This window comes from Geotrypetes seraphini, chromosome 5, assembly GCF_902459505.1.
Source record: "Geotrypetes seraphini chromosome 5, aGeoSer1.1, whole genome shotgun sequence".
Lineage (NCBI taxonomy): Eukaryota > Metazoa > Chordata > Amphibia > Gymnophiona > Dermophiidae > Geotrypetes > Geotrypetes seraphini.
The window spans coordinates 10,972,094-10,996,114 of NC_047088.1; positions in this window are offsets into that span (position 1 = coordinate 10,972,094).

Genomic DNA, 24,021 nt, shown 5'->3' on the forward strand with positions numbered 1-24,021 from the left:
TAGGTCTCCTCTATGTACTTCTCTGTCTCCCTCAGCTCCTCCAAGTCTGCTACATTAGCCTCAAGGGAACGTACTGGTTCTCACGCATATAACTTCTCACCAACCGGGAGAAAGTTATACATGTGACACTCAATGCAAAAGACTGGATAGCAACCATCTTGTTATTGAGCTAATTAACCTTTTATAGCTACTAAGAACATATTAGAAGGGAACCTACAATTGAGTTTTTCTCCTCAAAACTCTTTAAAAGGGAACCTACAATTGAGCTTTTCCTCCCAAACCTATCAAAGCTCAGAGCAAAATAATGTCTACTTACCCAAAGATAAGTCTTTTGCTTTTCTCCTCTCAGAAGGAAAATGTCCTCTTCCCTCCTTCTCTAACAGACTCTAAAGGCTACACTACTGCCTGACTGATTTTGCTGAGCTAAAGAGACAACTACAAAAATATACCCCACCAACCCAAGTTTACCTTTCCCAAGGATGTGTTTTTTAGTTTCTCAGCACAGCAGATCCTCTCAGTAGCTCTTCAGGTGTGGGGAAAAGGGTGAGTTTCCAGATCCGGTGAGAGGGCTTGGGGGTTAGGTGTTTCAGGTTGTGCAGATTGTCCTTAAGTTAAACGCCAGTTGGGCGCCTTCCAGCATCTAACCTAAGACACCATTTATAGAACATGGGCCTAATCATGCGCTAGCCAATTAGTACAGGCAGGGGTGTAATAAGGGTGAACAGCGCCCGGGGTGTGGCACCTCTCCCCCACCCCCCTGCCATGTGCGCGCCTTCTTCGCTTTCCCCGTACCTTTTTAACTTCTCTGGCGGGAGCAGCATGCCTACGTCGGTGTCGGCTCGCCCTTTCACATCACTTCTTAGCCGCGGGTCCCGAAAGTGACGTCAGAGAGAGCGCCGATGCTGATGCAGGCAGCAACCTCGCGCTGGGGAAGTATATAAGGTACGGGGAAGGCAAGGGGTGCGTGCGCATGGCAAGGAGAGGAGCGGGGGAGCGAAGAAGGGGAGGGGTGTCGCACAGGACGGACCCTCCCCCACTTCCCCCTTACTACGCCATTGAGTATAGGGCTCGTGGGTGGCCCACTAGCACTGGCCGTAAGAACACAATAGTGCTTCCTAATACTTAGGCCCCCTTTTGTTAAACCGCACTAGCGTTTTTTTAGCACCGGGAGCCGCGCTGAAGGTTCCGCCTTGCTCCTGATGCTCATAGAGTTCCTATGAGCGTCGGGAGCAGCAAGCAGCATTCAGCTCAGCTTCTAAAAAAAAGGTAGTGCAGTTTAATATAAGGAGGCTTTAGTAAAAGGAGGGCTCCGCGGTTTAATGGGACCAAGTCAGCATGGGTTCAAGTCAGGGAGGTCTTGCCTCACCAACTTGCTTTGTTTCTTTGAAGGTGTGAATAAACATGTGGATAAAGATGAGCCAATTATAGTGCATTTAGATTTTCAGAAAGCTTTTGAGAAAATCCCTCTATTTTTATTGAAATTTTAACATAATAAATGGACATGAATAAATTAAAATCAAGGAGATTTTACAGTTAAAATGTTACTTACATACAAATCATAGATGCAATGAGGACTAAAAAGCATCTATGTTATCTAACCCAGTGGTCCCCAACCCTGTCCTGGAGGACCACCAGGCCAATCATGGAGCAGATATGCATGCCTGTCACTTCCATTATATGCAAATCTCTCTCATGCATATTCATTAGGGCTAGCCTGAAAACCCGATTGGCCTGGTGGTCCTCCAGGACAGGGTTGCGGAGCACTGATCTAACCAATATACGTATGAAGTCATTTATTCAAAGACGGTTATAAATACTCCCATTTAGACCAGGCACTAGATTAATTTTGATTATGAGAGACCAATAAAATTATGTTTCTATGTTATACTCAATAAAACCAGTTGGATAGTATCTATAAATTAAGGTAAAGAAGAAATATTTGCTATCGGTGACTAAATTTTATTAGATTTAAAGGTTGGTTTTTGGGGGGGTTTTTTTCTTTATTCATTTTCAAAATTACATTAAGTGTTAAATATATTCATTCAGATTAACATTAACTACATCACTTACAATCAATCATTGATATATTACATAAAAACATATCCCTTCCCTTTTCCCACCCCACCCACCCTTATATTCCATTATCATATAAAACATGTAATAATAAAATTCCCCCTCCCTACCCCTTAAATCGATAAGTATAAGGGAAACAATTTCAAATTAATCTTTACAATACTTTGTTAATGGTTACCACACATCCTGAAACTTCTATCTAATAAATTATTAATTTGGTCCCAAATTGATTTCCAAAAATTCATAATACATGGGCAATGAAACAGTAAATGATCTAAAGTTCCTGCTTCTAGATGGCAGTGCCAACATCTTTTAGACAAAGAACTATCTAATTTTTGTAACATAACAGGGGTCCACAACGCTCTGTGCAACAGAAAAAACCAAGTTTGTCTCATAGATGCTGACACCGTACATTTCATCCTCCAAGACCAAGATTTAAAGCTTTTATTACTAATGGCATTGGCTTTTCATTCATATTTATGAATCGTCATAATCGTTGCCCACCAGAATGATGTGTTTAATAATTGAACTGATTTCCAATGCGAAAGAATCATTTGAAAAGTGACAGCAATTAATGTATCAAGCAATTTGGAATGCCATTTATTCACGTGCTCAGGCAAATCAAGAGAACAATGTTAAATGATAATAATTGAGAAGAAATAGGTAATATAGTACCTATGATTTTCCAGACTGATCTCCCAAATGGCGGAATAATTGGGCAATCATAAATCATATTTTTCAGGCCACATAAGCTATCCTTAAAGTGCTAACATTTGTTAGAATCAGATAGATGAGTTTATTAGGGGTCCATATTGTTAGAACACCGAACTGGAACCCCTCCTAAGAAGATTAAAACGCCATGGAATAGGAGGCAGTATGATGTGGATTAGGAACTGGTTAATGGGTAGAAAACAGAGGACGAATAGTGGAGTGCTTTAGGGCTCGTAGAGATTGTCTGTTAATGCTGTTAAGTTTCTACCTCGGGCAGAAAGTTTAGGTTTAAAATTATGGGGAAAATTATGGACACTAGATAAAAAAAATAAACCCCTCCTTTTACAAAACAGTAGTGCGTCTTTTAGCGCCGGCCGTGGCGACAACAGCTCTGACGATCCTAGAATTGCTATGAGCATCAGAGCTCCTACCGGCGTTAAAAACTGCACTACAGTTTTGTAAAGAGGGGGGGGGGATTTGCTTTTTTTTTTTTTTAATTCAAATTGTTTTTATTAATAAACCTACACTTTCTCTTTGATCCGTAATCTTTAAATCACCAAAGCTGTGAGACAGACCTCGGGGCCATTTATTTTTAAACATGGAAGAAAAATTGGGTTTTCTTTTCATTTTCAACACCCAATGAAACAAAGCAGGCGATTTCAGAGCATGTTTACATCTCTAGGTTTCTGCAGTGGGTTTGCAATTTTCACCTTTCCTGCCTGTTTTCTACAGAATCTTCAGGCAGGGCATTTGCAAAGTCATAACGGCAGAAGGGCCACAAGTGACTTGGTAGCAGCAGTGGGATGAGGAGCTAGGATGCCTGTCTTCTTGTGGCTGTTGAAATATCGTCTATAACTCATTCGTGAGAAAGTAGAGCACCCTCAATTCATGTCTGGGTAATTATATGTGTTACAAATTTAAAGTGATGTTTACGGTAATAATACGTTGATTCATTACAGCACAGGGCTGCACAAATCATTCATTTGCAACAGGTGAGGAGAGGAGCTGCCATTTCAAGTATACCGCCAGTCCTGCTGACCCGCTTAACAACCACTCAGCCAGACCCCAGAGGCAGAAAAGTACAAAAAGTCTTTGTGAAAGCCAATAAAAATGTTTTAATAAGGGGGGGAAGGGAGGAGGCTGTAGACAGCAGGCTTCATTTACAAACATTTAGCAAGCGTTGTCGGTCGCTGCAAATTTTTCTAGCACTTTCTCCTTGTAGCTGGGCCAGCTGAGTAGCCCTTTTTTGTCTTTCTTTATACGAGAGGAGTTCCATCCCCTTTACCATCTCAGTCGCTCTTCTTTGAACCTTTTCCAGCGCCGCCATATCTTTCTTGAGATAAGGAGACCAGAATTGGAACGCAATACTCCAAATGAAGTCGCACCATGGTGGAGCAATACAGATGAATTATGACATTCTTAGTCTTGTTAACCATCCCTTTTTAAATAATTCCCAGCATCCTGTTTGCTTTCTTGGCCGCCGCCACACATTGGGTGGAAGGTTTCATTGTATTGTCTACGATAACACCCAGATACTTTTCTTGGGCGCTAATCCCCAAGGTGGACCCTAGCATCCGGTAACTGTACATCATTATGCATTTGTCCACATTAAAGTTCATCTGCCATTTGGACGCCCAGTCTTCCAATTTCCTAAGGCCCGCCTGCAATTTTTCATAATCTGCATGTGTTTTAACCCTTTCAGGACCAAGGGACATATTTGTCCCATAACTTTAAAATCCTATAAATTTTGATTGGGATAGTCTACAGTTCTAAATTTGATATGTACGGATTCCATAGGATACTGCCTTTATGTAAACAAACTGGTTCCGACATTCATTCATTAGCGTCGTTGCCAGATTGACGAGAAGATTCACTTGCCACACTGTCCATAAGCCAGAAGTGTGATTTTTTTAAATAAAAATAATGATATTTCACAAAAAAAAATCAATTTTTTGGCATCTGCAAGCCCTTTTTACCATAAAAATGTCATCAAAACCACAAAAATTGGCCTACGATCCTTATGGTCCTGAAAGGGTTAACAACTTTGAACAGTTTAGTGTCATCTGCAAATTTAATCACCTCACTCGTCATTCCAATTTCCAGATCATTCATAAATAAGTTAAATAGCACCAGTCCCAGTACAGATCCCTGAGGCACTCCACTGTTTACTCTCCTCCATTGAGAAAAATGACCATTTAACCCTACCCTCTGTTTTCTCTCTAATAACCAATTCTTAATCCACAACTGAACTTTGCCTCCTATCCCATAACTCTTTAATTTTCTCAGGAGCCTCTCATGAGGAACTTTATCGAAAGCTTTCTGAAAATCTAGATATGCTATATCAACTGGCTCACCTTTATCCACATGTTTATTCACACCTTCAAAGAAGTCAAGTGAGGCAAAATCTCCCTCGGCTGAACCTATGCTGACTCTGCCTCATTAAATCATCAATACTGCAGTGATACTAATTAATACAAAAGTAATCCCACATGAACACTGCATTAATGCAAAAGTAACTGTGGACTAATGTTGCATTAATACAGGAGAAACAAATCATTAATACAAAAGCAGTCCTAAATACATAACGCTATATCAACGCAAAAGTAACAGTGGAGGAACTGTATTAAAATTACCCTGGAAAAACATTGCAATAATTCAGCACAAAGGGTGTATTTGCCCAAAAATGAGACTTCCTTTGCGCTATAAGAGAATGGAGCTAGTTTTAAAATTAGACTAAAGAGCTCTTATAAATCCTCCAAGGACAGGAAAATATCTACTCTACTTGAATAGGATTCAGCTTGAGCTTCCCATTGCCTCCGGTTCACAGCTGGTGTTCCACCTTTTGATGCAAGAGTAAATTTGGTTGGGAGGTTTCTCACGCCTTTGATCTGTGCATTTCTGTGAACTTTATTCAAAGGTGTGCTATGACCTTTAAAGTTTGTTTCCAGCAAAGCAGGTAAAGCAGAAATCTAGGTAAGCTGGGGCTAGGGCACGTGAAAAGCCACTCAGCAATGTGGAATGAGCCAAAGGGGATAAAACGTGCAATATTCAGGCTTTTATGAAATTCTGTGGCCAACGTGTGCATTAGGGTTGTCCAGAGCAACCTAAAGTTGGTAAAACTGTGCAAATTATCCAAAAAAAAAAAAAAAAGAAAAAGCTTCTCAGCAACAAATGAACAAAAATGTTTCATATGAAAAACTACTTTAAATATGATATTAAATAGGGTTTTCAATGATAAAAACATAAGAATAGCCTTACTGGGTCAGACCAATGGTCCATCAAGCCCAGTAGCCCGTTCTCACGGTGGCCAATGAGGTCACTAGTACCTGGCCAAAACCCAATCAGTAGCAATATTCCATGCTACCGATCCAGGGCAAGCAGTGCCTTCCCCCATAACAGACTAGGGACTTTTCCTCCAGGAACTTGTCCAAACCTTTCTTAAAACCAGCTACGCTATCCGCTCTTACCACATCCTCTGGCAGAGCTTAACTATTCTCTCTGAGTGAAAAAATAATTTCCTCCTATTGAAGTTACAGGGAAATACTTTTAAAACCAATAGGAGGAAATTATTTTTTCACTCAGAGAATAGTTAAGCTCTGGAATGCGTTGCCAGAGGACGTGGTAAGAGCAGATAGCGTAGCTGGTTTTAAGGAAGGTTTGGACAAGTTCCTGGAGGAAAAGCCTATAGTCTGCTATTGAAATGGACATGAGGGAAGCCACTGCTTGCCCTGGATCGGTAGCATGGAATGTTGCTACTCTTTGGGGTTCCGGAATCTTTTGTTACTCTCTGAGACTCTGGAATCTTGCTACTCTTTGGGGTTCCGGAATCTTTTGTTACTCTTTGGGATTCCGGAATCTTGCTATTCTTTGAAATTCTGAATGGAATGTTGCTACTCCTTGGGTTTTGGCCAGGTACTAGGGACCTGGATTGGCCACTGTGAGAACGGGCTACTGGGCTTGATGGATCCTTGGTCTGACCCTGTAAGGCTATTCTTATGTTCTTATGTTTTTAATATTTAAAACTAAAGCATGGGAGCTATTGAGAGATCGTGAGCCAGGACAGAGCTCCTGGGTCACCCCAAACAAAGCAGCGTTTCGCTGCCTATGGATAAGTGTATATATTATATGAATATACATTAGCAGGTAGATTGATAGTAAAACAGAAGCAGAATAGGTAGGATGATCGATTACGGCTTAACTATGAATGTTTTGTAAACCATCTCGGAAAATGCTCTACATTGTAACATCTTTAGAGAAGCTCACGCATTGATCAGTGCTAGAAAGCTTCCCAGAAAGTGCTAATTCAGATCTGTAACACCTTTACAGAAGCTCATGTAAACTGCTCTGAATTGATTCCCCAGTCATTAGTAGCGGTATAGATATAGAAGCTTTCAATAGACAATAGTTTCCTGAGAAGCCCATTAGCTTGGGAAGGATTTCCAAACCTTAGGAATATTTCAGTCAGGTGAAATATAGTCGTATAACAAAATTTAATGAGTGGGAATGGGAAGGATCAGTTTTGTTGGAGAAAATAGAAGGAGTTTCTGTAGTTTTAATAATAAGTTAATTTTTATATACTGCCAACGTGTGGAGGACACCTGGAATGCGCTTCCTGAGGACGTAATAGGGCAGAGTACGGTACTGGGGTTCAAGAAAGGATTGGACAATTTCCTGCTGGAAAAGGGGATAGAGGGGTATAGATAGAGGATTGCTGCACAGGTCCTGGACCTGTTGGGCCACCGCATGAGCGAACTGCTGGGCACGATGGACCTCGGGTCTTACCCAGTGGAGGCATTGCTTATGTTCTTATGTTCTTATGGGAGAGGAGGAGATAGTGGATGCTGCGAATGGACCATTTGGCCTTTATCTGCCATCATGTTTCTAGGTTTCTATAACCATAAAGCTCTATGACATCACAATGCAGGTGCAAAGAGCCTTAGCCTATAGGAAGAGGAGATGCAAATGTTAAAAGCCTTAGCCAATAGGGTGTGGAGGCGACAGTGGATGCTGCGAATGGACCATTTGGCCTTTATCTGCCATCATGTTTCTAGGTTTTTGTAACCATAAAGCTCTATGACATCACAATGCAGGTGCAAAGAGCCTTAGCCTATAGGAAGAGGAGATGCAAATGTTAAAAGCCTTAGCCAATAGGGTGTGGAGGCGACAGTGGATGCTGCGAATGGACCATTTGGCCTTTATCTGCCATCATGTTTCTAGGTTTTTGTAACCATAAAGCTCTATGACATCACAATGCAGGTGCAAAGAGCCTTAGCCTATAGGAAGAATTAATCTTAATCGACTGATTGTTTTTTTATGAGCAATAGTCTAATATTGAAAGAATTGACGACTGAACCAGTATTTTAAATGATATTTTCTAATGGTACGCAACTTCTAAAGAGTAATGACACATCTTTTGACCAATACATCTGTTTGAGCCTTAAATGATAAAGTATGATCTAATGTAACACCTAATACTTTTAAGGTGGGAACTTTTGGATAGGTTTGACCGTTTACAGTAAGCGTAGTTTCAGTAAGCTTTTCATTAGGACTAGCAAGAAAAAACTTTGATTTACCTGGATTTGGTTTCAATTTAAAACTAAAAGTCCAGGTTTCTATTTTTTTGTAAGAATGAAAGAAATCTGATTTAAAATTTCTGGTGTAAATGCAGTTAAAGGAATCAGTATTGAAATACTGCTTAAATGAAAAATACTGCTTAAATGAAATACTGCTTAAATGAAAAATTTTACTTGTAAACTATATAGAAAATGGCCCAATGCTGCTAAATAAATATTGAATAAGGTTGGAGAAAGTGGTGATGTTCATTACTAAAATCTGACCTTTAAATTAAAGACCAATTATAAGGAAACTATTCTTTCTACCTTTGTCTGTTGCGCTCCGTTACGTGAAGTTTGTTTTTAAAAGAGGCCTAAAGGTAATAAAATATATACCAAAGAGAGATTTTTAAAACCTTATTAACTGACCTTGCTTGGCAATTCAAAGAAGTACACTTCTCCCTACGTATTCACGGGGCTTAGGGGCGAGCTGGCCCGCGAATACGGAGAAATCACGAATAACTATTTCTATGTATTTGCCCAGACTCTGCTCAGCTTTGCACTCTTCGCCACCCACCTCAGTAACCCGGCGCCTACCAGCAGCTGTTTAAAAATCCAAGGACTGTTTCTAATTCTTCTTTGTGCCACGGAAGGGAAGAAAGGGAGGCAGGGGGAGGGGGAATGGAGGAAACTTTGCTGTTTGTCGTGTGCGCCTCAGCCCCGCCCCAGGAGAAACCTGCTTCACCGTGCGCACGCTGCACTCTGGGAGCTGGCAGGATGGGGGAGCCGACGCAGGCTATTTGGATGTAGCCAATCAGAGACAGAGAGCCAGGGCCAGAAGGGGCGTGATGACACCGATTGGCAGCCACCCTAGCCAATAAGATGTCAGCACTCCAGGACTAACTCCGCGACAGGAAGGAAGAGGGAGGGATGAAAGGCTTGACAATCTGAGCTTTCTGCAAGCCAAAGGCAAGAGGAACAGCGCGCTGTCCGACAGCCAGGCCAGGGAAAAGTACGTTCATTGCTGTGGGCGCGGGACTGGGGTGGGGGAAAGCCATCAAAACAAAAACTGTGAATAATTGAAATCACGAGTGTAGAAACCACGAATACGGAGGGAGAAGTGTATTGTTTCTTTGCTGCATTCCTCACCTTTCATAAGGGCCAGAATGGGATGGACAACCTGCGCTATGGTCTGACCAAATGTCGCCTTGCTTTCCTCTCTAATACTACTACTTTTTATCATTTTTACAGCGCTGTACATTCAACATGTAACAGATGGTCCCTGCTCAGAAGAGCTTACAATCTAATTTGGACAGACAGGGGGGATTGGGGAGATTCTTGCACAGAATGATAGGATGGACATAGGTCATTTTATGGTGAGTGGGAATTAGGAGTTGAAAGTAGCATCAAAAAACTAACCTAAACTAAACTAAACCTGGAGAGAGTGCAGAGACAAGCAACGAAGCTAGTAAAAGGTATGGAGAAACTGGAATACGAGGAACGACTCAAGAGACTGGGATTGTTCTCCCTTGAGAAAAGGAGACTGCGAGGGGATATGATCGAGACCTTAAAATACTGAAAGGAATCGACAACATAGAGCAGGGAAAAAAATTATTTACAATGTCCAATGTGGCACAGACAAGAGGACATGGGCTGAAGCTAAGGGGGGGGACAAGTTCAGGGCAAATATCAGGAAGTTCTGCTTCACACAAAGAGTGGTGGATACCTGGAATGCTCTCCCGGAGGAGGTTATAGCGGAAGCGATTGTCCTAGGATTTAAAAGCAAATTAGATGCACATCTCCTTACGAGAGGCATAGAGGGATATGGGTGACTAAAAACTACGCCAGCTGTACACTTGACTGGGCCTCCCCGTGTGCGGATCGCCGGACTTGATAGACCGAAGGTCTGATCCGGAGATGTCGCTTCTTATGTTCTTATGTTAAGCTTAGATACCGCTTCCTCTCTATAAAGATAAAGCTCGGCACAGTTTACATGAACTTTAAAATAAGGAAAAATACATAATAAAAATTAGTGAATATGATGAGAGCAGCAAAATTTACATTTTTGAGAATAGCCAAGTTTTCAGATGTTTTCGGAATAATTGGAAGGAGCCCAGATTCCGCAGCTGGGTGGGAAGGTTATTCCAAAGCTCAGTGATTTTGAAGAAAAGAGATTTCCCTACTTTTCCAGCATAGATAATGCCTTTTAATGAGGGAAAAGATAGTTTAAGTTTTTGGATGGATCTGGTATCGTCAGGTCTCCCAGAATTCCAAGACAGTGGAATTAGAGGAGGAAGAATGACATGCAAGATCTTGGCAGGCACATTTAAAGTGACCCCTAGAAATTACTGGAAGCCAGTGAAGTTTTGACAGAAGTGGGGAGACATGGTCAAAAAAGGTGGACTCCTGTGTGCTGAGGTAGAGAATGGAGAGGTGGGAAGCGACAGAGCAAGAGCCTACTGCTGCAATGCAGAGGATAGAGGTGACAGATGCTTTGAGGGGCTCAAAGGAAGAAATAAAGGATGGGAGGGGGAACGGAGAGAGGTCCCTTATTGGCAGATGCCATTGAGGAAGGGAGAGGGGAAGGAGCTCTCTTCCTAGGGGTGGGGGTGGGGGTAGAGAGAGAGAGAGAGGTTTTCAGCTTCTTTTACATCAAATGATGATTTTGCCTTTGGTTTGCTACCAAATGGGTAAGTTGCCAGTTTATTTTCAGGGGTCCTTTTATAAGAAATTATATAGCATTCTTACCAAATTTATTTGGCTAGGTAAAACTGTGAGAATTGCTTTATTGTCTTTACAAAAACCAATTGCGGCGGGTGGGGTAAATTTTCCTAATTTTTATAGGTACCATGAGGCCTATATACAGTGTTCCCCCGGTTGTTCGTGGTCAGCGGTTTGCGGTCCTGGTCATTCGCGGTATTTTCAGACCGCGAACCGCCGACAAGGAAAGGGCAGCGGGAGAGGCAGGAGAGAGCAGCCGGAGCGCCGCGAGTGCAGGAAATCACTCGTGGTTCGCTCCGACTGCCTCTCCTTGCACAAAGTCGGGCCGTATCCAATCAGGAGCTGCTTTGACACGCAGCTCCTGATTGGATAAAGCCCGACTTCGTGCAGGAAGAGGCGGTCAGAGCGAACCGCGAGTGATTTCCTGCACTTGCGGCACTCTGGCTGCTCTCCTGCTGCCCTCTCCCACTGCCTTTTTCAGGCTCCCCCATGAAAAACCGTATTTGTGCTTTTTCGAGATTTGCGGGGGTTCCTGGAATGGAACCCCCACTAATCTTGGGGGAGCACTGTAATGCGTCAAGGTATGTATTGGATCCTCCCCGAGCTCATGGAACATCTCCCTGATTGGGTATATTTAGAGTGGCAACTTATGTCCCCATTACGACTGTCTCATGAGTTGAGTATCAAGTTACCTAGATCTGTTAAGGACAATAATATTTCATTTGACATGTGGAAATCTTTGAAATTTATTTATTTATTTTTTTATATCTTTATTGATTTTAAATCTGAAACAGTGTCATACAATTGAACAAACAGTAGGTATTACATAAATTACACTAATATCTGTACAGGTAACATATACAACATTCAAGATTTATAGTTATCTTACATGTAATAATAACATAATATATATTATAAATAAAGAATAAAGTTACCCAAATGTCCCCATCAATATTTATTCCCCTCCTTCCAACCCCCCAAACCCCAAGAATGTATAAAGGTACATGAGCAAAAGGAAATATAAGATAAATACATTATTATAAATTCACAAATTTAGCCAATGGGCTCCAAACTTTATTAAATACATCACTAAGTCCCCTACACTCTGCATTAATTCTTTCATATCTGTATGTGGTGCACACGTTCACCCACCAAAAAGTGTAACTTATTCTATCATGGTTCTTCCAATTACTCGTGATCAATTGCATGGTATACCTGTCATGATCATAAATAGACGACTCTTATATTTATCTAGAGTGGGTTTTACATGTAAAATTGTTCCACAAATTATAGCCTCATATGATAGTGGAATATCTGAATCCAAAATTAGAGTTATTTGTCCACAGATTGACTTCCAAAATATAAATATAAACGGACAAAAATATAGCAGATGATCCAAAGTCCCTATACCAGTATGACAATGCCAACATCTATTAGACTTAGAACTATCTATTTTATTTAATCAAACCGGGGTCCAAAAAATCCTATGCAACAAAAATAACCATGTTTGCCTCATAGATGCTGACGCTGTACATTTCAATCTCCATGTCCAAATTCGTGGCCAACGAGACACAGAAATATACTGTTTTATCTTGATGCTCCAGATATCTCTAAGACTATTTTTTGGCTTATTATTCAAAAAGCCAGAAATCAATTTGTACCACTGGGCAGCCTGATGTCCTACTAAATTAACAGATATTCCAATAGAGAAATCTACTTTTCAATCCTTATGGATAAACTCCAAGATTCAAATAGGCGGATCTGGGATCTTCTGGAAGCATTGGATGCAGGCAGGCATTCGTACATTAGATGGGAAACTGCTTGATTTTTCACAACTGCAACAATCATTCGGTATTTGAAAGTCTCAAAATTATAGGTGGTTGCAGTTGAAGCAGCACAAACAGCAAAAAAGGAACAATAATAGTTATTAATACAGTTTCAAAAATGGCGTTTAGAATCCAAAAGTAGAGTAAAATAACTCAGCATAGGGAAAAACCCTTTTATAAATTTTCATAGAATCAATCATTGCACCATCTACTTTTGGATTCTAAACGCCATTTTTAAAACTGTATTAATAACTATTATTGTTCCTTTTTTGCTGTTTGTGCTACATTTCCTTTGGAACAATATTCAATTTATTCAATTACCCAGTTGTATTATATTGTGCAGTTGAAGCAGGCCATTCAGAGTGGGTTCCCTGTTGGCGAAACTTAAAAACTCATTATAGCTCGTAGGTCCTATGCTTCCAGACAGATTTTTTAGGACATCAGGCCACCCGGTGGTATAAATTAATTTCTGAATTCCTGAATAAAAAAACAAAATCTAGTCTTAGAAACATTTGGAGCATTGAGATAAAGCAGTATATTTCTGCGTCTCGATGGCCATTCATTTGGACTTGGAGGATGAGACATACAGCGTCAGCATCTATGAGACAAACATGGTTCTTTTTGTTGCATAGGATTTTTTGGACCCCAGTTCGTTTGCAAAAGATAGACAGTTCTAAATCTAATAGATGCTGGCATTGTCATCTTGATATAGGGACTTTGGATCATCTGTTATTCTATTGTCCTTTGATACTTAATTTTTGGGAAGTCGATATGGGGTCCAATTAATGTTGTACTTGAGTCATCAATCCCATTGACTTATGAGGTCATAATATGTGGAACACTATTACATGTTAAACCCCCTATGGATCGTTATAAATGCCAACTTTTCTTAATTATGACGGGAATAGCCATGCAGACGATAACACGTAATTGGAAGAACTATGATCACCTTAACTTCCCTTTCTGGTGGGCAAACTTATGCTCCAGCTACAAATATGAAAAAATGAAGGCTGAGATATCGGGGCATAGTAATGCATTTAACTTGGAGTGGGGCCCATTGGCATCTGTTATTGCTTCTATATAGCTGTCATTTCTCTTTTATTTTTGTCTGATTTCCTTGGAATGTATTGGAATGTATTGGAATGTATTACTACTTTAAATAAGAGTGGGTTATTGGAAAGATAATTGCATTTATATTATTAATTAAGTAAAAGGGGTGGGGGAAAAAGATTACTTTCGAATATTTGTAAGTTCAAAGTGCTTTTCTTGATTTTTATACATTCAGATTAAGAACATAAGAACATAAGAAGTTGCCTCCGCTGAGGCAGACCATAGATCCATCCTGCCCAGTGGTCCGCTCCCGCGGCGGCCCATCAGGCCCATTGCCTGAGCAATGGTCTATACCTATCTATACCCCTCAATCCCTTTTTCTTCTAGGAATCTATCCAAACCTTCTTTGAAACCATTTAATGTTTTCTTGTCTACAACAGCCTCTGGAAGCGCGTTCCATGTATCCACCACCCTCTGAGTGAAAAAGAACTTCCTAGCGTTTGTTCTAAACCTGTATTGCACTGTTACTACTTGAAAATCAATAAAGATTTATTTAAAAAAAAACAAAACGAAAAGATGATTCTTTAAAAAACAGATTTTGAAAAAAAATTTTTTATGCAATTATTGAAATATCAATTCAAGGAAAACTGTACAACAAAAGGACGGAAATCTATGATGGAAGTGGCCCCTAACTGAAGAACCTTGAGACCTGACAAAAGAAAGAACTGCTGGAGCTCCTGGAACTCTCTAGATAAGCCAGGAAACCTAGACATTTTAACTCCTCTGAACAAGTGTTTTTCTGGTCTTAAAGTAGCACCTGAGGAAGAAATTACCCCCATTTTACGAAGGCGGCAAGCGCTCCAATGCCCATTGAATCCCTACGGGTGTCAGAGTGATTACCGTGGCTTGTCGCAATAATTGCCTTTGTCATGTTGGTTACTCTTCTTTGATGAAGGGAAGGATGTTGTGCCTCCCTCTTTCCCCTACAAGTGGGTTATCACCAATTTTCCTCATTCCTTCCCTTTACCCTTTGCTCCTCCCTTCCCCTCGGACTCTCTTTCCTTGCTCCTTCTTCACTCACCCAGGACTCCTCTCACTATCCTCTTCTCGTACTTTCTCCCTGTCCCCTTTTTCCATTCTTTCATCTGCACCCATTCACTTTTTTCTCTCTCCGTACCCTCATGGATCTCTCCTTGCTTAACCCCTTCCTTGCCAATCCAAATACACACATAGACATTCACAGATGCGCAAAAGTCTTGCATACTTGAAGAATCTGTATTCTATATTGCTTTGGGTGGGTTCCTTTGGAATCCAGGAATGTAGTTTATACCTCATTAAATACAATGAAATCAATTTCTCCTCACAGTAGAGAACTTGGGTTGAATCTCCTGGACTTAACAAATCCATCTGCCTGCCATATTGTCTAATTTAAATTAAAAGAGTGGGTACTGAAGTACCTTCTGCTGACAGTCTCAGGATTCCAACTATTCATTACCAATGACTGCAGTAATCAAGACTATTATATTTACGAGTCATTATTCAACGAAAAGTGTTCAATTGGAAGACAGAAGGAAGATGGTCATTTTATACAGTAATAGCTGGAATGTTATCAACATAATAGTCTTCTCTAAGATCTGTGATTATGTTAAACTGCAAGTCTTATACATCCATCTAATACATTCTTTGAGAATTTACTATAGGGCAGAGTTAGAAAAGGCCAGACTGTTCCCATTAGAGGCTTCATCCTCTGCTCTTAAGGGAAAATTGATCCGTTGCTTTATTTTCATGTCTATATGTCATGTCTGTCTGTTCATGTTAGATTGTAAGCTCTTCTGAGCAGGGACCATCTATAAATGTCAAAACGTACAGCGCTGCGTACACTTTTCAGCACTCTGTAAGTGATAAGTAGTAGTATTGTGTAGTCAGATTCTCAGAGACGAGTTAGTCCTCGGCAGGACAGGGCAAGGACTCTCCCATTCCAAGTCTCCATGATAAAAATTATACCTTCATAAAAATGAATATTTTCTTATATTATATCTTAAATATACATTCTTTAAATTTCATAATGAACAATATTTAGGGTCAAGTACCATAAATTATGAGTGTAAGTCTGGTATTTAGGCACCCGCACTTACACTTCTCCCTCCGTATTCGCTGTGATAGGGGATTAACAGAACCGTAAATACAGAAAAATCGCGAATAACTTTTTCATATGTTATTAGCTGTTTTCTATTAAAAACCATCGTGAATATGGTGAAACCGCGAATAACACGGTGAGAGACCTGGCCTGTTCCTGAAGGAGAAGGCAAAACACGGTGAAGAAAGTGCTGGGAATCAGCGATTTTTTTCTGTAAATCCTTGGAATCAGCGATTTCTATATGCAAGCTGATGTAATTTGGGGGAGGAGCCAGCAAGCTAAAAACCGTGAATAATCAAAACCGCGAATACTGAAACCGCGAATAGAGAGGGAGAAGTGTACATGAACTCTATTACCCCACCCCTTTACAAAATCGCAGTGCATTTTTTAGCGCCGGCTGTGTCAATAAGAGCTCTGATACTCATAGTGAGTGTCAGAGCTGTTACCGCTACAAAACCATAATGTACTAGAAACTACATTATGGTTTTGTAAAGGGGGATATGCCGTGGCATAGCAAGGATAAGAGGCGCCTGGGGCGGAGGTGCTCCTTCCCCGCCCCCTCCTCCCACATGCCACTTCCCTTCCCCTCACACCTCTGTAACATTTCTGGCATGAACAGCAACCCCTAAGCTGCTGTTGCACAAGCATTGGCTCTTCCTTTGATATCACTTCCTAGGTGCGGGTCCAGGAAGTGACATCAGAGGAAGTGTCGACGCTGGCTTGATAGCAGGTTGGGAGTTGCTGCTCGCGCCAGGAACATTACAGAGGTATGAGAGAAGCAGGGGGGGGGGCAGGGAAGGAGTAGGGGGGCGGAGAGGACAGGTGCCTGCACCCTCATCAAGATAGCACCCGAAGATAGTACCACTGGGGGTACATGTCACACCTCAGTTACTAGAACGTGTCTACTACTACTAAAACTGTTTATCATTTCTTTAGTGCTACCGGACACATGCAGCACTGAACATTAGCATGCAAGAGAGAGTCCCTGTTTGTGAGAGCTTACAATCTAATTGTGACAGGACAAAAAGAGTGAATCTATACATGCTGCTTTGGTAGGGAATTACAGAGGGAACGATGAGGTGGATAAGGGAGGGGACTAGAGAGGAAGTGACAAACAGATACGGGAGATTCACATGTGTCTCGCCTGTTATACAAAGGTCATTTCATAAATAATGCACACTATTTATTTTATTTACATGTTAATTTTTTTATTCAAGTACAGTGGTGCCTCGCATAACGGACGCCTCGCACAGCGAACGCTGCGCACAACGAACTTTATGTCTTGATCCGTACAACGAACTTCGTTTCACACAACGAAGTCGCCCGAGCTGCATCCTTCCGCGCAGGCACTGCGCTTAACTGCCCTCTCTCCGCCTGGTTCCCTCTTGCCCCCCCGACTCCCCGACACGATCGGGGCAAGAGGGAGCTCAAGCCCTCTTGCCCCCCCCCCCCGACTCCCCGACACGATCGGGGCAAAAGGGAGCCCAAGCCCTCTTGCCCCGCCGATTCCCCGACACGATCGGGGCAAAAGGGAGCCCAAGCCCTCTTGCCCCGCCGATTCCCCGACACGATCGGGGCAAAAGGGAGCCCAAGCCCTCTTGCCCCGCCGATTCCCCGACACGATCGGGGCAAGAGGGAGCTCAAGCCCTCTTGCCCCCCCGACTCCCCGACACGATCGGGGCAAGAGGGAGCTCAAGCCCTCTTGCCCCCCCGACTCCCCGACACGATCGGGGCAAAAGGGAGCCCAAGCCCTCTTGCCCCGCCGATTCCCCGACACGATCGGGGCAAAAGGGAGCCCAAGCCCTCTTGCCCCGCCGATTCCCCAACTCCCCGACAATATCGGGCCAGGAGGGAGCCCAAGTCCTCCTGGCCAATGCGACCCCCTAACCCCACCCTGCACTACATTACGGGCAGGAGGGATCCCAGGCCCTCCTGCCCTCGACGCAAACCCCCCCTCCCCCCAACGACGGCCCCCCCCCAAGAACCTCCGACCGCCCCCCCAGCCGACCCGCGACCCCCCTGGCCGACCCCCACGACACCCCCAACCCCCTTCCCCATACCTTTCTGTAGTTGGCCGGACAGACGGGAGCCAAACCCGCCTGTCCGGCAGGCAGCCATCGACGGAATGAGGCCGGATTAGCCCATCCGTCCCAAAGCTCCGCCTACTGGTGGGGCCTAAGGCGCCTGGGCCAATCAGAATAGGCCCGGGAGCCTTAGGTCCCTCCTGGGGGCGGGGCCTGAGGCACATGGGCCCAACCCGACCATGTGCCTCAGGCCCTGCCCCCAGGAGGGACCTAAGGCTCCCGGGCCTATTCTGATTGGCCCAGGCGCCTTAGGCCCCACCAGTAGGCGGAGCTTTGGGACGGATGGGCCAATCCGGCCTCATTCCGTCGATGGCTGCCTGCCGGACAGGCGGGTTTGGCTCCCGTCTGTCCGGCCAACTACAGAAAGGTACGGGGAAGGGGGTTGGGGGTGTCGTGGGGGTCGGCCAGGGGGGTCGCGGGTCGGCTGGGGGGGCGGTCGGAGGTTCTTGGGGGGGGCGGTCGTTGGGGGGAGGGGGGGTTTGCGTCGAGGGCAGGAGGGCCTGGGATCCCTCCTGCCCGTAATGTAGTGCAGGGTGGGGTTAGGGGGTCGCCGTGGCCAGGAGGACTTGGGCTCCCTCCTGGCCCGATATTGTCGGGGAGTTGGGGAATCGGCGGGGCAAGAGGGCTTGGGCTCCCTTTTGCCCCGATCGTGTCGGGGAGGCGGGGGGGCAAGAGGGCTTGAGCTCCCTTTTGCCCCGATCGTGTCGGGGAGTCGGGGGGGCAAGAGGGCTTGAGCTCCCTCTTGCCCCGATCGTGTCGGGGAGTCGGGGGGGCAAGAGGGCTTGAGCTCCCTCTTGCCCCGATCGTGTCGGGGAGTCGGGGGGGGCAAGAGGGCTTGAGCTCCCTCTTGCCCCGATCGTGTCGGGGAGTCGGGGGGGCAAGAGGGCTTGAGCTCCCTCTTGCCCCGATCGTGACGGGGGTGCCAGGGACTACACGGAGTCACCCACCGTACCACCCGATTCGGGTAAGCGCAGGTATCGGTGGGTGGCTTATTTGCGGGGGGGTGCCTTATTTTACATTTTTTTCTAAAAAGGGGGGGCTGTCTTATTTGATGGCCCTGCCTTATCATCGGGGAAACACGGTAGAAAAAAAAAAAAAATGAACAGTTAAGTCCCAGTTTTTGCCGCTGAGACTCTGCCCTCTCACTGTAAAATTAGACTCTACTTAGTCTGTCTTTAAATTTAAAAAATGTGTGTTGTTTTAAAAAACAATTATGTTTTTAGATGTATCTAAATAAAAATAATAACCAAAAATTTATCTTTTTTTATGTCATCTTAGCATATTTTATGCTACAGAACGAATTATTTTGTTTTACATGTATTCTTATGGGAAAACGCGTTTCACACAACGAACGTTTCACATAACAAACTTGCTCCTGGAACGGATTAAGTTCGTTGTGTGAGGCACCACTGTATTTCTTTACAATCCTTCAATAAAGTCTCCCTGTTTTTGCAATGACCGAGTTCCCAATGTTCGGGAAGCTTCAATATGCCATTCAAGTCACTGTTTTTGTTCAGTTGCCGAATGGCTCGAATAACGGCGGAAGAAAGCTCTTCCAGAGATGCAACACATAGGTGGTTTCAACTTTGGAAAAAGGTCGAAGTCTGGTGGACTCATGTCTGGACTGTAGGGAGCAGGAGGTAACTTCTCCCAGCCATATTCACATAGTTTTTCAATGACGACATTCCCTATGTGCGGGCGAGCGTTGTCGTGAAGAATGAGTGACCCAGCCAAGAGCAACTGAGGTCAGGTTTTGTGCATTTTTCTGCGCATTTTTTTTCCAAAAAATCACGATAATACACTGCTGTGACACTTCTTCCATATGTCTGAGATGATGATGCCTTCATGATCATAAGCAAAAATCATCATTTATTTGACTTTTGATTGAGCTCGTCAAAACTTTTTTGCCCTTGGGGAAGATGGAGCTCTCTACTTGTTGGACTGTGATTTCAGCTCCGGCTCAAAGTCTCTGACCCATGTTTCATCAATAGCAACAATGCAATTCAAGAATGCCTGACCTTCAACATCAAATCTTTGTTTCAGCACTGTTGCATTGTCCAGGCTGTTCAGCAGTCAAAAAGTTGGGGACCCATCGTGAAGAAATTCTTTTCTTTTTTTTTTAAATCATTTGTCAGAATTCAGTATACTGATGTCGGTGAAATCCCTGTGGTTTCAGAAAGTTCCTCGCATGTCACGCGACGATCTTGTTCAAGAGCATCAGCCACAAGTTTCACACATCGTCCATCGATTGTTGATTTCGACCTTCCTGGTCTTGCATCATCATCTATGCTCACACGACCACTCCGAAAACGAGTTGCCCACCGAGAAACTGTACTACGGTCCACTGTTAACTCACCACAAACTTCACTTAACGCACTGTGGATTTCCGTCAGGTTTTTGCCACGTAGAGTTACATTCTTAATGTAAGACCTCTGATCATCAACAGACACAGTACCCGAGACACCTGCAGCCTCCATTTCCCACACTTGTCACAGGAGCTCCTAAGAAGCCGTCCTGCTGCTTCAAGCACCAAAGTGAAAGTGAAATTGCATCATCCACTCTCCAATGTTGCCAACCTATGCATTATTTATGAAATGACCCTCGTAGTAGTATTGTATGAGGGCTGCCATTCAAAATATAACTAGAAATTGGAAAGATTATACAAGACAACTATACTTTTTGGTGGAATTCTATATGTTATATTTATAAAATGGAACGAATTCTTGCTATGCAAAAAGGAAATTATAACAAGTTTAAAAAAATTTGGGGGCCATTGATTGAATATTCGAATGATTAGACACTTTTTTTTTTTATAGAAGAATAATATGATATGGGATTGGGAGGGTATAATGTGTGAGATTCAAATAAAATGTTGATATGTGTGGAAGGGAAGGGGGGAGGGGGGATAATATAAGATTTAATATTATATGAAGTATACAAGTGAATTGTATGAATATTGAATGATTATTGTATACTTGTTATGAGATATGAAAATGAATAAAGAATTGGAAAAAAAAGTATTGTATGAGGGCATAACAACCAGAGTGAGCAACGAGTGAAAAAACATGACACCAGATGAGGCATAATACAGAAATCCTTCTCCACTTCTGGTTGTATGTCCCTTTGCAATTGCCAATAAAGATATTAAAAAAAAAAAAAAAAAATTAGTATTGTATGAGGGTTGATTCATAAATCATAGCAACTATTTTTTTTCCTCTGGAAAATGCGCCAGCACTGGAAATCTAATACAGACATTTGAAAGTGTGTGACATACACTTTTTAATGTTTCCACCAGATGAGAGATGAGTGTTATGGGAGAAGCAAAAAAATATGACATTTGAAATCATTGTTTTATTAACAAACAAGTAATAAATGTTAACTATTTGACAAGACCAAGCACACAGTCAGCTTGAGAGGGATCGTGCTTAACTGTCAACACCCTTTAAAGTGTTGTCATGTAGGATTATGGCTTTCCGCAACAGATCTGGACATTTGTCCCGTGCTGCAGAAGACTGCGAAGATCTGCAAAGGGACCTAACGACGCTAGAAGAATGGGCCAAAAAATGGCAAATGAACTTTAATGTAGGGAAATGCAAGGTCATGCATGTAGGGAAAAAGAACCCGATGTTCAGCTACAAAATGGGAGGATCACTGCTAGGGGTAAGTAACCTTGAAAGAGACCTGGGAGTGATGGTGGACACGTCTTTAAAGGCGTCGGCACAGTGCGCCACAGCCTCAAGAAAAGCAAACAAAATGTTGGGTATCATTAAGAAGGGTATCACGACCAGGACAAAGGAGGTCATCCTGCCACTGTATCGTGCAATGGTGCGACCGCATCTGGAGTACTATGTCCAGTATTGGTCGCCATACCTCAAAAAGGACATGGCGGTACTTGAGGGAGTCCAGAGAAGAGCAACTAAACTGATAAGAGGTATGGAAAACCTCTCATATACTGACAGACTGAAAAAGCTGGGGCTGTTCTCCCTGGAAAAGCGGAGACTTAGAGGAGACATGATAGAAACCTTCAAGATCCTGAAGGGTATAGAAAAAGTAGACAGGGACAGATTTTTCAGATTACGGGGAGCCACAAGTACAAGGGGGCACTCGGAAAAATTAAAAGGAGACAGGTTTAAAACAAATGCCAGAAAGTTCTTTTTCACCCAGAGGGTGGTGGACACATGGAACGCGCTTCCGGAGGCTGTGATAGGCCGGAGCACGTTACAAGGCTTCAAAGAAGGTTTGGATAGGTTCCTAGAGGATAAAGGAATTGAAGGGTACAGATAAGAGTAGCGGTAGGTTATAGGTATAGTCTGGGACCATTGCTCAGGCAATGGGCCTGATGGGCCGCCGCGGGAGCGGACCGCTGGGCGAGATGGACCTCTGGTCTGCCTCAGCGGAGGCAACTTCTTATGTTCTTATGTACTGCGCAGTCACAGGGTGTCGCTCACAAACTGGATGACACACAAGACAACCTGGGAGACTACTTTGAAGGATGCTAACAGATAAACAGTTTGTACTTGTACTTTGACGTTCATGTTGTACACGCTATGCCATAATAAAACGATGATTTCAAATGTCATGTTTGTTACATCGCCCCCTACCAGAGATCTCTCATCGGGAGGCAACATTAACAAGCTCTTGCCCTCACCTTTTCAACTAGTTTGGCCACTTTAAGATCATCACATACAATCACATCCGAGTCCCGCTCTTCTGTCGTGTGCAAACGTTCTTCACCCCCTAAACTGTACTGTTCCTTCGGATTTTTGCAGCCCAAATGCATGAGCTTGCAATTCCTGTCTGACGACCATTCTTCAAGCTTCGCTAGGTCTTTCTTCATGTCGTTCAGGTGGCCAAACCTGTTGAAAAGGCAACGGAAAAAGCTAGAAGGATGCTAGGGTGCACAGGGAGTGGTATGGCCAGTAGGAGAAAGGAGGTATTGATGTCGTTGTATAAGACTCTGGTGAGACCTCATTTAGAACATTGCGTGCAATTCTGGAGACCACATATTCAAAAAGATATAAACAGGATGGAGTCAGTCCAGAGGAAGGCTACTAAAATGGTTCGTGGTCTTCGTCAGAAGGCGTATGGGGAAATACTTAGCCAGGGTAACTAGCTCTCTTTCCTAGGGTTGCCAGATTTTTCAAAAGGAAAATCCAAACCCCTAGACCCGCCCCAGCTCTACCCATCCCCATTATGCCCCAGTCCAACCCCGATCCCACCCTAGCCCCGCCCATCAAAAAGAGGACATGTCTGATGAAATCCGGACGTCTGATAACCCTACTCTGTCCTGACCTTAGTCAGGTTCAGTACCTTTCCCTCCCAACTTTGTAAAAATATTCAGCAAATGGTCACATATAGTAAACAGCCCCAGAGATCTCAGCAAAACATACAGAGCACAAGTTACAGATTGTCAACCCCCTCCCCCCAATCCATATCATCCAGTCCATTGGAGTTTATTTCTTGAGGACCTGGCAGCCAATCCATAGCCCTTTTCTTTATCTCTTTCCAGGCAATTGGGAGGAACTTCCTGATACATCCTCCTTTCGGTTGCCCCTAATCTTAGGACAGAAAGCATTAAGGTATTTTATTTTGTCCCAACTTCAGGCTAACTTAGGCAGCAGAACACTGGTGCACCTGCTCTGTCTGTGCAGTAAGTCCCTCACGGGTCCCAACTGGCATCGTAAATCTTTCACATTCTCCTCGGACCTCGGTGGCTGCCAGCTATGTGCAGTGCAAAAGGTACAGCATACACCAGAAGATAAGGTGACTGGCGTGACCTGAGCTGACCTCTACTGGTGCATGCTATGCATCTGTGATCACCGATGGTGCTGACTGCAGCAGCATTGGTCTGGAACTCCAAGTCCAGC